Here is a 15,814-nt window from a genome sequence, read left to right as displayed (position 1 = left end):
TACATTAAAACGTTTTATTTCAGTGTGGTCAGTGGGTCTCAATGCCTGTCTTTTCATCTTTGGCCTAGTGATGAGGACATTGCTAAGAGATTAATGACCCAGGAAGCTGAGGGCTACAGGTGATGGCGTTCAGTAGCTGGCTCTTCTTTTGGCTTGGCTGTGTTAATCTCTGTGATTGTTAATTCAGGCCATGACTTAAACACTGTTTATGTATGACACAATTTTTTTCCCCCATTTCTGGTGGAAGAGCTGAATTCATCAGGTGGTATTACACCTTCTTAGCACCTCTGCAGGTATCTTTTTGAGAACTTGGTTCAGAAAAGGAGGAAACAGTTCTTAAATCTTCAGCTTAATCCTGCATCTGTCAGCAAAGCTGTACCCTTTTTACTAGCTTCCTGCTATTAGTCCTACTTTGTATAACACTTTTGGTTAAATGTAATGACTTACTTGTTTACATTAATCCCCCATCCTGCATAAACAGAACTGTTAGGAGAATGCCACTGTTCCTGGAGGCTGTGTGAACAGAGGCTCCTGTGAGGGGAGAGGCTGAGGTTCTGAGGATGAGAGCTTGGGGTCCTTGAGCCCACAACTCTGCAGCAAGACTCTGCTGTTCTTCTCTCAAACCCCCAGGGGACCAGGGCAAGCTGGATCCTTACTTACCAAGTGCCAGCGGGATGTAGCCAGGGACACGAGGGCAAAGGCAGATGGTAATCTCTGTGTGTGTAAGTCACTGTGTGTGTGTGAGGTGGGATGGTGGGAACTAGAGTATGGGACCTAGTTCAAGCAGTGCTTTTACAACCACAGCGAATATGGTTGGAGTTGAGGACAAAGACACTAGCAGTGTAGTGTCACCATGTCCCTTCCATATAGTGGCCCCTGTCATGGTTGGGGTTCCTTGGGAGCCCTTCAGCTGCTCATCACAGGGAGGTCCAATGAGTTGCAGCATGCCCAAGATGAACCATGGACCCCTCCCTCCCCCCTTGGCTCGCCCAGCTCCCTGGTAAGACCAAAAGGTCACGCATGACCGTGCCCCAAGTTGTGCCCCGGTGGGATTGCTTTGTTATGTTTGAGGAGAGGGGTTTTTAAAGGAACACTCTCTTTGCTTGGCTGTACTTTCTCAGGCTGACTGGCCAGAAGCTGCTCTGGTATCCCACTCTGGTCTGGGGCTGCCCAGGGCCCCACACAGATGTTGGGTGACAGTGGCCCCCAGAATGTTCTTGAGACTCTCCATCCCCCATCAGCTTTTAAAAAGTAGAAAAGCCCACAGCCTTTATGCTGTGTTGAGCCCACAAAGGCTGGGGCCCTCTGCCAGCTTCACAGCTATAATGCCCGTCACACCAGCAGGTGAAATTGGGGGCGGTGGACACCGGAGAACCATACTACTCTTTTGACAGTCTCCCAACACCTTGGAAAAGTGCTAAAGAAACACGTCACTAAAAAGAGACTCGCAGAAACTAACAAACACACCATTGTAAAGCAATTATACTCCAATAAAGATTTTAAAAAATTAAAAAATAAAAAGAGGCTCATGACTTTTCAGCATGAAAAAAAAAAAAAGTAACTTTCAGGTTGAGGTGGCCCTCAGTGCTTTTCCCAATGTACTTTATGGTGTGCTTTACTGAATCTGCTGAGGGAGGCATCCAGGTTGAGATCTCCCTTAAGGATATATGGATGTCCTGTATTTTTGATCATTGTGACTACAAATAAATGTGTAGTGACATGTGCATATATAAATAATTATGGCAATTAAGCAATAGTGGAACATTTTCACTGAGAAATTTTATACATTTAACCTATCAGTTACTTTAGAAAATTTATATAAAAATGGCTGAATGGACATGTTTAAAGCTTTCTTCCTTTCTTTCTTCTTTCCTTCCTTCCCTCTTTTATTCTCTCTGACAGTGATGGGTGATGGGAAGCATTTGGGTTTGTTTGTTTTATTTTATGAAGCCTTTGATCTTTTTGCATATTTCACTTTTTATTATGAAAAATTTCCAGCATATACAAAGGTATAGAGAGCATCATGTACTGAATCTCTAACATCCGTTACCCAACTTCAGCAGTTATTAACCCTTGGCCACTCTTGATTCATCTATACCTCCACCTTTTAATCTTTTAAAACAGATTTTTCAGCACTGAGTTATAAAAGATTGATGTCTCAATTTTTCTACAAACATTTTCTGCTAAATGTACATGTTCAAATGTAAAGGATTATTTATCCAAAAATGTTATATTCACGAATGCCAGCAGTGAAGCTGGTTTTGTTCTGTCTTCTCTCTCTATCCCAAGTCCTCAAATTTACACGTCCCCACTCTCTTCTGAACACTCCTTATGGTCTATTTAGTAGATTTCAGTTCTCCTGTGTTCGTTTCCCCTGTGGTACAGCGTGATTACTTTGTGATTATTTTGTAGTATGTCTTTTGCCCTTTGGGGTTTTCCTCAAACTAAAATCAAGCAATTCAGTTGAGCTCTGTATCAGTTCCTTGAAGTTGAAGATATAATGCCATCAATAAAAATGAGACTGGAGCAAACATCTTGCTTGGTCCATGTTTAAAAAAATTTCTTTCTTTGTATTAGTAGTTTTAGCTAATTCTATTAATTACACATGCCCTTGTGTTAGTAACTACCTTTTAAAAAAAAATCATAGAGATAATGGAAGGTAGCATAGATGCAACCATAATTTATGGTAATCTGATTAACTTTGTCCTGTGACTACAAACCAGCTACAAAGTGAAGCTAACAGCTCTAATGCAGGCCAATAACTGAGAATTATTAATTTCGTGTAACTTATTTCCCAGTTAGCAGTTCTATCTGAAAATAATTTAGACACTGAGATTTGAAGTTGTGTATTCGTTTCAGGATAATATTCCATTAGAGAAAATATAACGGAAGACTCATTTTACAACACTGTAGGAAAGCTTTTCTTCATCTTCACTGAAACTTTACTGAATTTGAAAAATGGAGTTATTCTCTGTGGAGTTCTTCAAATAGGAATTAATACCTTACCTACAGCCTCTTTATTGACAAAAGGAATGATGGTATTGTAATTGACTACCATTATTTATTTAGTGGTATTAGCTGAAATTTTTTAAGCACTGATTTTGTACCAATTACTATGCATAGTGCTTATACCTTTTGTCTGTTTTCATAGTGGGAATTGTTCTGTGAAATAGGAATAATCCTTTGCTTTCTTTTTCAAATGAGGACTTTGAGGTATGGAGAACGTAGGGTAAAGTTAGTGAGTAGAACAGCAAGGTCTAGAATCCAGGCTTGCAGACCCCAGTAGTCTGCATTCTAAATAACTCCGTTATGCATAATATAATATTTGTAAAATATTTAATGCAGTTGATTTCTCTAAAATATTCCATATTATTTTAGTATAATTCTATAAAATTTTCTCTTTTCCCTTTCAAAGATAGAAATTTCTTGTTAATGATTTGAAATGTAAGCATATGCTCTTTTTGGTGTAATCAGTACTGTAATATTCATGGAAATAGAACCTAAACTTCATAGTAGAGTTTTGGCCCTAGTGGGTCAATTTTAAAATGTACCAGAAATGTTCAGCACAATGCTGCCGTGTGGCTGTTTCCTAAGCTTTTAGAGGAAATCTCTCTCCCTTCTCTCCCAGGAGATAGTTTCTGTGTATGAATGTGTTTGGCAATTGATAGCCAGCCTTCATCTTTATAAAGAGTTGGGTTTTTTTTTTTGTTTGTTTTTTGTTTTTTTTAGTTATCTCAACCAAATCTTTTGGCCTAGTACTCAGTGGCCTACAAATTTCCTCAGAAAAACTTAATTCTCCATCAGTCAATTATCTAGTGTTGCCACTTTTTATGACTTGCCTGATCAATTATGTTTCTTTTACTTAAAAAAATGCTTTATATTTGATTAAAATTGAAATCATTTGAGGGGGCCATGACAGTATAATATTTTGCTTTACCAAATTAGGAACAATATTTCAAAAATCAGAAGTCACTAAGATATGTATAGATATAGTTCCCCAGAAAGCGTCATTAAAGATACATGAGGGTTCATTTTTCTTTTCCTAGTTTGTCAGCATTTGAAAATGGCTCTACATCTTTCTTCTGAAAGCTGACTTTGATTAAATGCCCTATGTACAATGCACTGAAAAGTTTCTTACTTTGTAAAACAGGATATATAAAGTTGTATGCTGTAGATTGCAAAGAACAAGAACAGAATTCCTGTTACACATCTTTCCAGTCCAGCTGATAAGAAAATCTGGGAAGCCACACTTGAAAAATGAACTGTTTAGGGTAGAAAAGAGAGGGGAGTAGAGGTTTTTCTTATACAGGTTTCTCCAGTTTATTTTAGCTGAGAGAGTAAGTTTTCGAAGGTGCCAAATCACATCACTCCAGCTAGCTTATGTAACTTGCTGAATAATCAAAAAAGTTCTTGTCCATATCATGGATCTGTTGAGCCTGGCAATGATTCTTTGTCCTGATCCTCTGGGTGTTACACTCCCTTGTCCTCTTTTGCAGGCAGTTCACTATAACAAGAACCCTTTATTGTAATATTCATTCCTCCACTTTGGTGAAACTTGTTTTTACAGATCAGATAGGTTAATAATAGCTTATGGTGGCAATTTGAACACTTATCTTTATGTATCAAATAATTAATTATACTAAGATTTGTAAAGTCTCCAATTAGAGCATATTTTTTAGCCATGAGTCAGTCAATCTATGTGTATATGTGTATGTGAATGTTGTGACTGTCATATTTCTAGAAATTCTTCTCAACAGAGAGGTATTGGCACATAATTTCTAGTTTGTATTTAAAATATAGACTGACTCTTAAGATGTAAATAGACATTGAGCTGATTCTTGCCAGCAGTTATTTCAATAATCACATATATTTAGGACAGAGCTTTGCTTTCAACTGAAAGTGCTTAAAGTAGAAACAGAAATGAAATCAAATGTAATTATTTGATGTTGAATTTTCTAAAGAGTTTGGCCACAGTTTTGAATTGAGAGGAACTACACTGAAAACAATATTCAATAAAGTGTCTTTTAGAGCAGTGAGGCTAAGATTTTCTTTGTGAAACCTGCATAGGATTAGAACATTCAATTAGAATTTCCTTTTTAAGATATCTGGGCCACAGAGATGACATTTATGAGATTAAAATGCTAGAAAATCAACAACAAAAAAATGTGTTTAAAAGTAACCAAGAATGGCAAAAACAAAGAGAACACAGCCTTCTTGTAAACAGTAACAGGATGAGGAACATTTCTGAATTGCCCTTCCCACCCTGTGTTCAGATATTTGGTAATCAGTCCTCAGAAACCCTTCCAGCTGCATGAATATGTTGGCTGTTTTTAGTTTTCTAGTACATGAGGATCTTGGGAAGAAGCCTTAGAACTCATAAAATGCCATAATTCCCATCGCCTCCTGAGCAGAAAGTCACCTTTACTTCCTTGGTGTGAGCAAGGGTTGGACTGGGCCATGCGGCCCAGGGGACTGCAGACCCAAGGCTGTGAGGTGCAGATATTGTCTGGCTGGCTTTGCCCATTCGTCCACTGAATAGGCACAGACAGATCCAGATGCGAAGGCTGAAACATGGCAAGGCAAGTGCCAACTGCCGCGTTCCATAGAGATCACATTCAGAGACATGGGGTTTGTATGCAAGTAGGCCCAGTTCAGAGATCTGTAATGGAGATCTTCAGAAACAGATGAAATCTGTTGTTTAGTCTATTTCTACTAATCAATCTACAGTGGGACACTGGATTGATAACATGGCCACTCAGTTCACCTACCCACTTAGATGTTGGCTGTCAGAAAAAAACATGTCTTTCTTTTTGAAAAAAAAAAAAAAATTAGAATACAGTTGACTTACAATATTATATTAGTTTCAGGTATACAACATGGTGATTCATTATTTTTATAGATTACACACCATGCAAAGTTATAAAATATTGACTATGTTTCCAGTGCAAAATATTTCTTCTTTATACCTGAGCTATGCTTCCCCTGAGGTCTAGCTCATTGTCTTTAATTTATTCTCAAAATAGTCTTTTAATCACCACTTAACAATGCCTCTGTGCTTCCTTTATTACCATAGTGTTGACATGTTACCCTTCCCTCACTGCTTTCTCTGCCTTTGATTTTTAAGACAGATTGAGTCTTTGCGGAGATGTATCAGGCAGCTGGATTTCAAATGCTTTTAAATTCTTTTTAAAAACCACAGCTGCTTAACAGTGGAAGGAGCCATTTAAAAATAGACTAATCCAATCCAACTTTCCTTGAATTTATGCTCTTTATTTTATATATATTGTATATATAGTTTATATTTTATATATATTATATTATATATATAAAATAAAGAGCAAAAGTTTGTATATAAAATAAAGCATAAGTTATATATATAAAGACATTCCTAACATAGAAAAGTATGGAAATATTTCAACTTGTATCTATGCTAGCTAGCAAAACCCAACACAAGAAACTGGTAAAGCAAACCAAAAGGATAATTTCATGTATAAATTTAGATGGAAAACCCATCTTTTTAAAAGTAGCAGGTGAGGGGATTCCTGGGACTTGAGATGACAGAGTAGGAGGATGTGGAGTTCACGTCTCCTCACAACTAGGACACCTAAAAGGTGCTGGTGGGGGACCATGGACACCTAAGGGGATGGGAGGAATCCCCATGTGACCAGGTAGGGCATGGGGGTGGAAAGGATGGGGGAGGAAAAGTGGAAGTGGGACGGGACCAGTGGCCCTGAGGGGTGGCTGGGGGGGGGTGGGGTTCCCACACTGGGAGGGCCCCACTCACTGCGGGGGGATTGGCAGAGATGGAGAGGGACCTTCAGGGGATTGAGGGACCAGAGGGGAATGTGGCCAGATTCTCCCCCACCAGCTCGACCCCCAGTGAGCCTGCTGTGGTCCTGGGACTGAACCCCCACCCCTGGGCCCCCTCCAGCTGCGTGGGTCCTGGGCCTGAGCCCCAACCACCCCCCCCCAGGCCTCTTCCTGCTGTGTGGGTCCCCCAGCCTGAGCCCCGCCCCCCCCAGGGCCTCCTCTGGCCGCGTGGGTCCAGGCGGGCTGAGCGCCACTCCCCTCCAAGGCTTACTCTTGCTTTGCTGGCCCCTGCGGGCAAGCCTGTAGAGGCCTGTGCCCCAGCTGGCCTGCATGGGCACGTGTGCTCTGGGCCAGCTTCAGGAACAGACATTGGTGAAAGGAACACACACAGAGGTGGGGCTGACACAGTGGCTCCAGATACCTACCTAGAGGTATTGGAGGCCTACTGGGGAGGCGGGGGTAGGCTGTAGCTCACCATGGGGGCAAGGACACTGAGAGTGGAGGCACCAGGGAATTTTTTTTTTTTAATTTTTTGATTTTTATTTATTTTCATTTTTTTAAACTTTAATTTTTATTCTTTTCTTTTTTCTTTTTTCATTTGCTGTGGTGATTGTGTTTTGTTGTTTCATTTTTCTTGTTATTTTTTCTAATATATTTTTATTTTTCTAATTTTATTTTGTTCATTTTTATTTGTTTTTTTAATTTTAAAATGTTGTTTTGATGTCATCTTTTATTTAAAGCAGCTTTCCCAAGCTAAAGGATACCTTCCCTGGGTCATGATTTGACATAGGATCAGACTCTTCCCTCAAATTGGTCATTATTAAGTGACTTGTAACCTTAATAACTGGAAAATTTCTGTCAGCAGCAATGATATTGTTCATGGTGTTTTTGTTGAACTAAATCAATTACAACCAAATTATTTCTAAGCCTTACAAAATATATGAGACTCATATTCAATGTCTAGTTATAGATAAAGGCACAAAAATTATTCAATGGAATGTAAGGTTTAATTAGGTGGAACTTCAGGACCAATGAGAGGCTGAGTATTATATTGGTTAACAGTGTGAGCTCTTCCAGGCATTTTGGGCTTGTATCCTGACTCTGCAAGGTTTTAAATAATCTTTTTGTTTACTTGTTAATCAGTACAGATGCATTCGTCATTTTAACAATCAGTATACAAGCTCAGAACATACCACTCTGTACTGGAAACCTTTACGTACATCTGGATTTGTAAAGCTTCTCCTCTGCTGCTTTCTTCATATTCCATCTCCTTGTCCAGGGCTTAGTCTCCACATGGCACTTACTTAGAGGTCAGTAAATATTTTTGGAATGAAGTCATGAATAAATGCTGAAGGTAAATAACTAATGGTTTCTCTTAAAGTTGTATGTGGAGTAACTTCAGAAGTCAAGAGAGGAATCTAAAGGAAAATAGAAAAGTTTTACCCATGTAAAAGAATGTGAAATAAAAACTTGTCTTGCCTTTTAGCTTTTTTTTTCTTTTAACATCTTTATTGGAGTATAATTGCTTTACAATGGTGTGTTAGTTTCTGCTGTACAACAAAGTTAATCAGCTATATGTATACATATATCCCCATATCCCCTCCCTCTTGTGCCTCCCTCCCACCCTCCCTATCCCACCCTTCTAGGTGGTCACAAAGAACCGAGCTGATCTCCCTGTGCTATGCAGCTGCTTACCACTAGCTAGCTATTTTACATTTGGTCGTGTATACATGTCAATGCTACTCTCTTACTTCGTCCCATCTTACCCTCCCACCCCTGCCCTGTGTCTTCAAGTCCATTCTCTATGTCTGCGTGTTTATTCCTGTCCTACCGTTAGGTTCATCAGAACCTTTTTTTTTTTTTTTTAAGATTCCATATATATATGCTTTAGCGTACGGTATTTGTTTTTCTCTTTCTGACTTCACTCTATATGACAGACTCTACATCCATCCAACTCACTACAAATAACTCAATTTTGTTTCTTTTTGTGACTGAGTAATATTCCGTTGTATATATGTGCCACATATTCTTTATCCATTCATCTATTGTTGAACATTTAAGTTGCTTCCATGTCCTGGCTATTGTAAATAGTGCTGCAACGAACATTGTGGTACATGTCTCTTTTTGAATTATGGTTTTCTCAGGGTATATGCCCAGTAGTGGGATTGCTGGGTCATATGGTAGTTCTAATTTTAGTTTTTTAAGGAATCTCAACACTGTTCTCCATAGTGGCAGTATCAATTTACATTCCCACCAACAGTGCAAGAGGGTTGCCTTTTCTCCACACTTTCTCCAGCATTTATTATTTGTAGATTTTTTGATGATGTCCATTCTGACTGGTGTGAGGTGATACCTCATTGTAGTTTTGATTTGCATTTCTCTAATGATTAGTGATGTTGAGCATCCTTTCTTGTGTTTGTTGGCAATCTGTATATCTTCTTTGGAGAAATGTCTATTTAGGCCTGCCCATTTTTTGATTGGGTTCTTTGTTTTTTTGATATTGAGCTGCATGAGATGCTTGAATACTTTGGAGATTAATCCTCTGTCAGTTGCTTTGTTTGCAAATATTTTCTCCCATTCTGAGTGTTTTCTTTTTGTCTTGTTTATGATTTCCTTTGCTGTGCAAAAACTTTTAAGTTTCATTAGGTCCCATTTGTTTATTTTTGTTTTTATTTCCATTACTCTAGGAGGTGGGTCAAAAAGGATCTTGCTGTGATTTATGTCGTAGAGTGTTCTGCCTATGTTTTCCTCTAAGAGTTTGATAGTGTCTGGCCTTACATTTAGGTCTTTAATCCATTTTGAGTTTATTTTTGTGTATGGTGTGAGGAAGGGTTCTAATTTCATTCTTTTACATGTAGCTGCCCAGTTTTCCCAGCACCACTTATTGAAGAGGCTGTCTTTTCTCCATTGTATATTCTTGCCTCCTTTGTCAAAGATATGGTGACCATAGGTGCGTGGGTTTATCTCTGGGCTTTCTATCCTGTTCTGCTGATCTATATTTCTGTTTTTGTGCCAGTACCATACTGTCTTGATTACTGTAGCTCTGTAGTATAGTCTGAAGTCAGGGAGCCTTATTCCTCCAGCTCCGTTTTTCCTTCTCAAGATTGCTTTGGGGTCTTTTGTGTTCCCATACAGAGTGTAAAATTTTTTGTTCTAGTTCTGTGAAAAATGCCATTGGTAGTTTGATAGGGACTGCACTGAATCTGTAGATTGCTTTGTGTAGTATAGTCATTTTCACAATGTTGATTCTTCCAATCCAAGAACATGGTATATCTCTCCATCTGTTTGTGTCATCTTTGATTTCTTTCATCAGCATCTTATAGTTTTCTGAGTACAGGTCTTTTGTATCCTTAGGTAGGTTTATTCCTAGGTATTTTATTCTTTTTGTTGCAATGGTAAATGGGAGTGTTTCCTTAATTTCTTTTTCAGATTCTCCATTGTTAGTGTATAGGAATGCAAGAGATTTCTGTGAATTAATTTTGTATTCTGCTACTTTACCAAATTCATTGATATATTTTCTTTTTTTTTTTTTTTTACATGTATACATATTTTTATAAACATTTCATATATTACAGACATAAATTATATGTGCTCAATATTACTAATACATGTTTTAAAACATAAGTAAAATATACATTTGAAAAGAATGGAGAAAAAATAGAAATTAGTTCTGACATTTCCTCCATGCCCCTCAGAGACTAGCTGGACAAGCTTGGGAGCACAGGCTCACTCAGGACACCAGCCCAGAAATGGGACAGAGTAGAGAGGGCAGAACTGTGTTTTGAATACTTGGGTATTTGGGCCAAATCCCCTTTCTTCCCCGAGTCATTCTACAGAAAGTCACAAAAATTATACTCATCCTCATCAGTTCACTCAGTCCCATGTAATTAATTTCTTTTTTTTCATCTTGATCTTTTGTTAGCACTTTTATGAGTTCATCAGTTTTTCATTAGAGTTCTGAAAATGCTTATTCATTCAGTTCAGCAGTACAGTCAGTTACCAGAAACCTGTACTTGTCAGAGTCTTTTCCATGAATTTCTTGAAGATGAAACTCTTTTATAGGAACATATTTGCAAAATCATCAGAGTACACCCAGAACTGTCTGTAAATGACAAAAGACTTAAAAATGACCATGGTTAAAGATTTGATGAAAGTTCATAATAATGCAGTTGACAAGAAAATTAGTTATTTCTGAGATATACATTTTAAAGTAATAACTAGGATTATTACTTATAACATTATACCAGAACATATAAGATTTTTAGACGTTTCCTGTAATGTCTGAAACATTTATATTAACATATTTCCATACATATTTCCATACAAATACAAATATAAGATTTTTAGAAATTTCATGTAATGTCTGAAACATTTATATTAACATATTTCCATACATATTTCCATACAAATACAAATATAAGATTTTTAGAAATTTCATGTAATGTCTGAAACATTTATATTAACATATTTCCATACATATTTCCATACAAATACAAATATAAGATTTTTAGAAATTTCATGTAATGTCTGAAACATTTATATTAACATATTTCCATACATATTTCCATACAAATACAAATATAAGATTTTTAGAAATTTCATGTAATGTCTGAAACATTTATATTAACATATTTCCATACAAATAACCCAATGAAAGTTTAGTATTAGTTGTTTTGTTTGTTTTTTTATACTGCAGGTTCTTATTAGGCATCAGTTTTATACACATCAGTGTATACATGTCAATCCCAATCGCCCAATTCAGCACATCACCATCCCCACCTCATCACAGTTTTCCCCCCTTGGTGTCCATATGTCCATTCTCTACATCTGTGTCTCAACTTCTGCCCTGCAAACTGGCTCATCTGTACCATTTTTCTACGTTCCACATACATGCATTAACATACGATATTTGTTTTTCTCTTTCTGACTTACTTCACTCTGTATGACAGTCTCTAGATCCATCCACTTCTCAACAAATGACTCAATTTCGTTCCTTTTTATGGCTGAATAATATTCCATCGTATATATGTACCACAACTTCTTTATCCATTCGTCTGTTGATGGGCATTTAGGTTGCTTCCATGACCTGGCTATTGTAAATAGTGCTGCAATGAACATTCGGGTGCACGTGTCTTTTTGAATTACGGTTTTCTCTGGGTATATGCCCAGTAGTGGGATTGCTGGGTCATATGGTAATTCTATTTTTAGTTTTTTAAGGAACCTCCATATTGTTCTCCATAGTGGCTGTATCAATTTACATTCCCACCAACAGTGCAAGAGGGTTCCCTTTTCTCCACACCCTCTCCAGCATTTGTTGTTTGTAGATTTTCTGATGATGCCCATTCTAACAGGAGTGAGGTGATACCTCATTGTAGTTTTGATTTGCATTTCTCTAATAATTAGTGATGTTGAGCATCTTTTCATGTGCTTCGTGGCCGTCTGTATGTCTTCTTTGGAGAAATGTCTATTTAGGTCTTCTGCCCATTTTTGGATTGGGGTGTTTGTTTCTTTGATATTGAGCTGAATGAGCTGTTTATATATTTTGGAGATTAATCCTTTGTCCGTTGATTCATTTGCAAATATTTTCTCCCATTCTGAGGGTTGTCTTTTCGTCTTGTTTATGGTTTCCTTTGCTGTGCAAAAGCTTTGAAGTTTCATTAGGTCCCACTTGTTTATTTTTGTTTTTATTTCCATTACTCTACGAGGTGGATCGAAAAAGATCTTGCTGTGATTTATGTCAAAGAGTGTTCTTCCTATGTTTTCCTCTAAGAGTTTTATAGTGTCCAGTCTTATATTTAGGTCTCTAATCCATTTTGAGTTTATTTTTGTGTATGGTGTTAGGGAGTATTCTAATTTCATTCTTTTACATGTAGCTGTCCAGTTTTCCCAGCACCACTTATTGAAGAGACTGTCTTTTCTCCATTGTATATCTTTGCCTCCTTTGTCATAGATTAGTTGACCATAGGTGCGTGGGTTAATCTCTGGGCTTTCTATCTTGTTCCATTGATCTATGTTTCTGTTTTTGTGCCAGTACCATATTGTCTTGATTACTGTAGCTTTGTAGTATAGTCTGAAGTCAGGGAGTCTGATTCCTCCAGCTCCATTTTTTTTGCCTCAAGACTGCTTTGGCTATTCGGGGTCTTTTGTGTCTCCATACAAATTTTAAGATGATTTGTTCTAGCTCCGTAAAAAATGCCATTGGTAATTTGATAGGGATTGCATTGAATCTGTAGATTGCTTTGGGTAGTATACTCATTTTCACAATGTTGATTCTTCCAATCCAAGAACATGGTATATCTCTCCATCTGTTGGTATCATCTTTAATTTCTTTCATCAGTGTCTTATAGTTTTCTGCATACAGGTCTTTTGTCTCCCTAGGTAGGTTTATTCCTAGGTATTTTATTCTTTTTGTTGCAATGGTAAATGGGAGTGTTTCCATAATTTCTCTTTCAGATTTTTCATCATTAGTGTATAGGAATGCAAGAGATTTCTGTGCATTAATTTTGTAACCTGCAACTTTACCATATTCATTAATTAGCTCTAGCAGTTTTCTGGTGGCAGTTTTGGGATTCTCTATGTATAGTATCATGTCATCCGCAAACAGTGACAGTTTTACTTCTTCTTTTCCAATTTGTATTCCTTTTATTTCTTTTTCTTCTCTGATTGCCGTGGCTAGGACTTCCAGAACTATGTTGAATAATAGTGGTGAGAGTGGACATCCTTGTCTCGTTCCTGATCTTAGAGGAAATGCTTTCAGTTTTTCACCATTGAGAATGATGTTTGCTGTGGGTTTGTCATATATGGCCTTTATTATGTTGAGGTAGGTTCCCTCTATGCCCACTTTCTGGAGAGTTTTTATCATAAATGGGTGTTGAATTTTGTCAAAAGCTTTTTCTGCATCTATTGAGATGATCATATGGTTTTTATTCTTCAATTTGTTAATATGGTGTATCACATTGATTGATTTGCGTATATTGAAGAATCCTTGCATCCCTGGGATAAATCCCACTTGATCGTGGTGTATGATCCTTTTAATGTGTTGTTGGATTCTGTTTGCTAGTATTTTGTTGAGGATTTTTGCATCTATATTCATCAGTGATATTGGTCTGTAATTTTCTTTTTTTGTAGTGTCTTTGTCTGGTTTTGGTATCAGGGTGATGGTGGCCTCATAGAATGAGTTTGGGAGAGTTCCTTCCTCTGCAATTTTTTGGAAGAGTTTGAGAAGGATGGGTGTTAGCTCTTCTCTAAATGTTTGATAGAATTCACCTGTGAAGCCATCTGGTCCTGGACTTTTGTTTGTTGGAAGATTTTTAATCACAGTTTCAATTTCATTACTTGTGATTGGTCTGTTGATATTTTCTGTTTCTTCCTGGTTCAGTCTTGGAAGGTTATACCTTTCTAAGAATTTGTCCATTTCTTCCAGGTTGTCCATTTTATTGGCATAAAGTTGCTTGTAGTAGTCTCTTAGGATGTTTTGTATTTCTGCGGTGTCTGTTGTAACTTCTCCTTTTTCATTTCTGATTTTATTGATTTGAGTCCTCTCCCTCTTTTTCTTGATGAGTCTGGCTAATGGCTTATCAATTTTGTTTATCTTCTCAAAGAACCAACTTTTAGTTTTATTGATCTTTGCTATTGTTTTCTTTGTTTCTATTTCATTTATTTCTGCTCTGATCTTTATGATTTCTTTCCTTCTGCTAACTTTGGGTTTTGTTTGTTCTTCTTTCTCTAGTTTCTTTAGGTGTAAAGTTAGATTGTTTACTTGAGATTTTTCTTGTTTCTTTAGGTAGGCTTGTATAGCTATAAACTTCCCTCTTAGAACCGCTTTTGCTGCATCCCATAGGTTTTGGGTCGTCGTGTTTTCATTGTCATTTGTCTCTAGGTATTTTTTTATTTCCTGTTTGATTTCTTCAGTGATCTCTTGGTTATTTAGTAACGTATTGTTTAGCCTCCATGTGTTTGTCTTTTTTACGTTTTTTTCCCTGTAATTCATTTCTAATCTCATAGCGTTGTGGTCAGAAAAGATGCTTGATATGATTTCAATTTTCTTAAATTTACTGAGGCTTGATTTGTGACCCAAGATGTGATCTATCCTGGAGAATGTTCCGTGTGCACTTGAGAAGAACGTGTAATCTGCCGTTTTTGGATGGAATGTCCTATATATATCAATTAAATCTATCTGGTCTATTGTGTCATTTAAAGCTTCTGTTTCCTTATTTATTTTCATTTTGGATGATCTGTCCATTGGTGTAAGTGAGGTGTTAAAGTCCCCCACTATTATTGTGTTACTGTCGATTTCCTCTTTTATAGCTGTTAGCAGTTGCCTTATGTATTGAGGTGCTCCTATGTTGGGTGCATATATATTTATAATTGTTATATCTTCTTCTTGGATTGATCCCTGGATCATTATGTAGTGTCCTTCCTTGTCTCTTGTAACATTCTTTATTTTAAAGTCTATTTTATCTGATATGAGTATAGCTACTCCAGCTTTCTTTTGATTTCCATTTGCATGGAATATCTTTTTCCATCCCCTCACTTTCAGTCTGTATGTGTCCCTAGGTCTGAAGTGGGTCTCTTGTAGACAGCATATATATGGGTCTTGTTTTTGTATCCATTCAGCCAGTCTATGTCTTTTGGTTGGGGCATTTAATCCATTCACGTTTAAGGTAATTATCGATATGTATGTTCCTATGACCATTTTCTTAATTGTTTTGGGTTTGTTTTTGTAGGTCCTTTTCTTCTCTTGTGTTTCCCACTTAGAGAAGTTCCTTTAGCATTTGTTGTAGAGCTGGTTTGGTGGTGCTGAATTCTCTTAGCTTTTGCTTGTCTGTAAAGCTTTTGATTTCTCCATCAAATCTAAATGAGATCCTTGCTGGGTAGAGTAATCTTGGTTGTAGGTTCTTCCCTTTCATCGCTTTAAGTATTTCATGCCACTCCCTTCTGGCTTGCAGAGTTTCTGCTGAGAAATCAGCTGTTAACCTTATGGGGGTTCCCTTGTATGTTATTT

The 15,814-nt window shown here is 37.3% G+C and overlaps 1 protein-coding gene across 1 annotated transcript in view; it reads left to right on the top strand.

Annotated features, from left to right (window-relative positions):
* Positions 1-15,814, top strand: part of KHDRBS2 (KH RNA binding domain containing, signal transduction associated 2) — a 713,320-nt gene that overhangs the window by 40,981 nt on the left and 656,525 nt on the right. The gene's annotated exons all lie outside the window — the stretch shown is intronic.

The sequence above is a fragment of the Balaenoptera acutorostrata genome, chromosome 10 (assembly GCF_949987535.1).
Source record: "Balaenoptera acutorostrata chromosome 10, mBalAcu1.1, whole genome shotgun sequence".
NCBI lineage: Eukaryota > Metazoa > Chordata > Mammalia > Artiodactyla > Balaenopteridae > Balaenoptera > Balaenoptera acutorostrata.
This window is presented reverse-complemented; position numbering and strand designations above follow the sequence as displayed.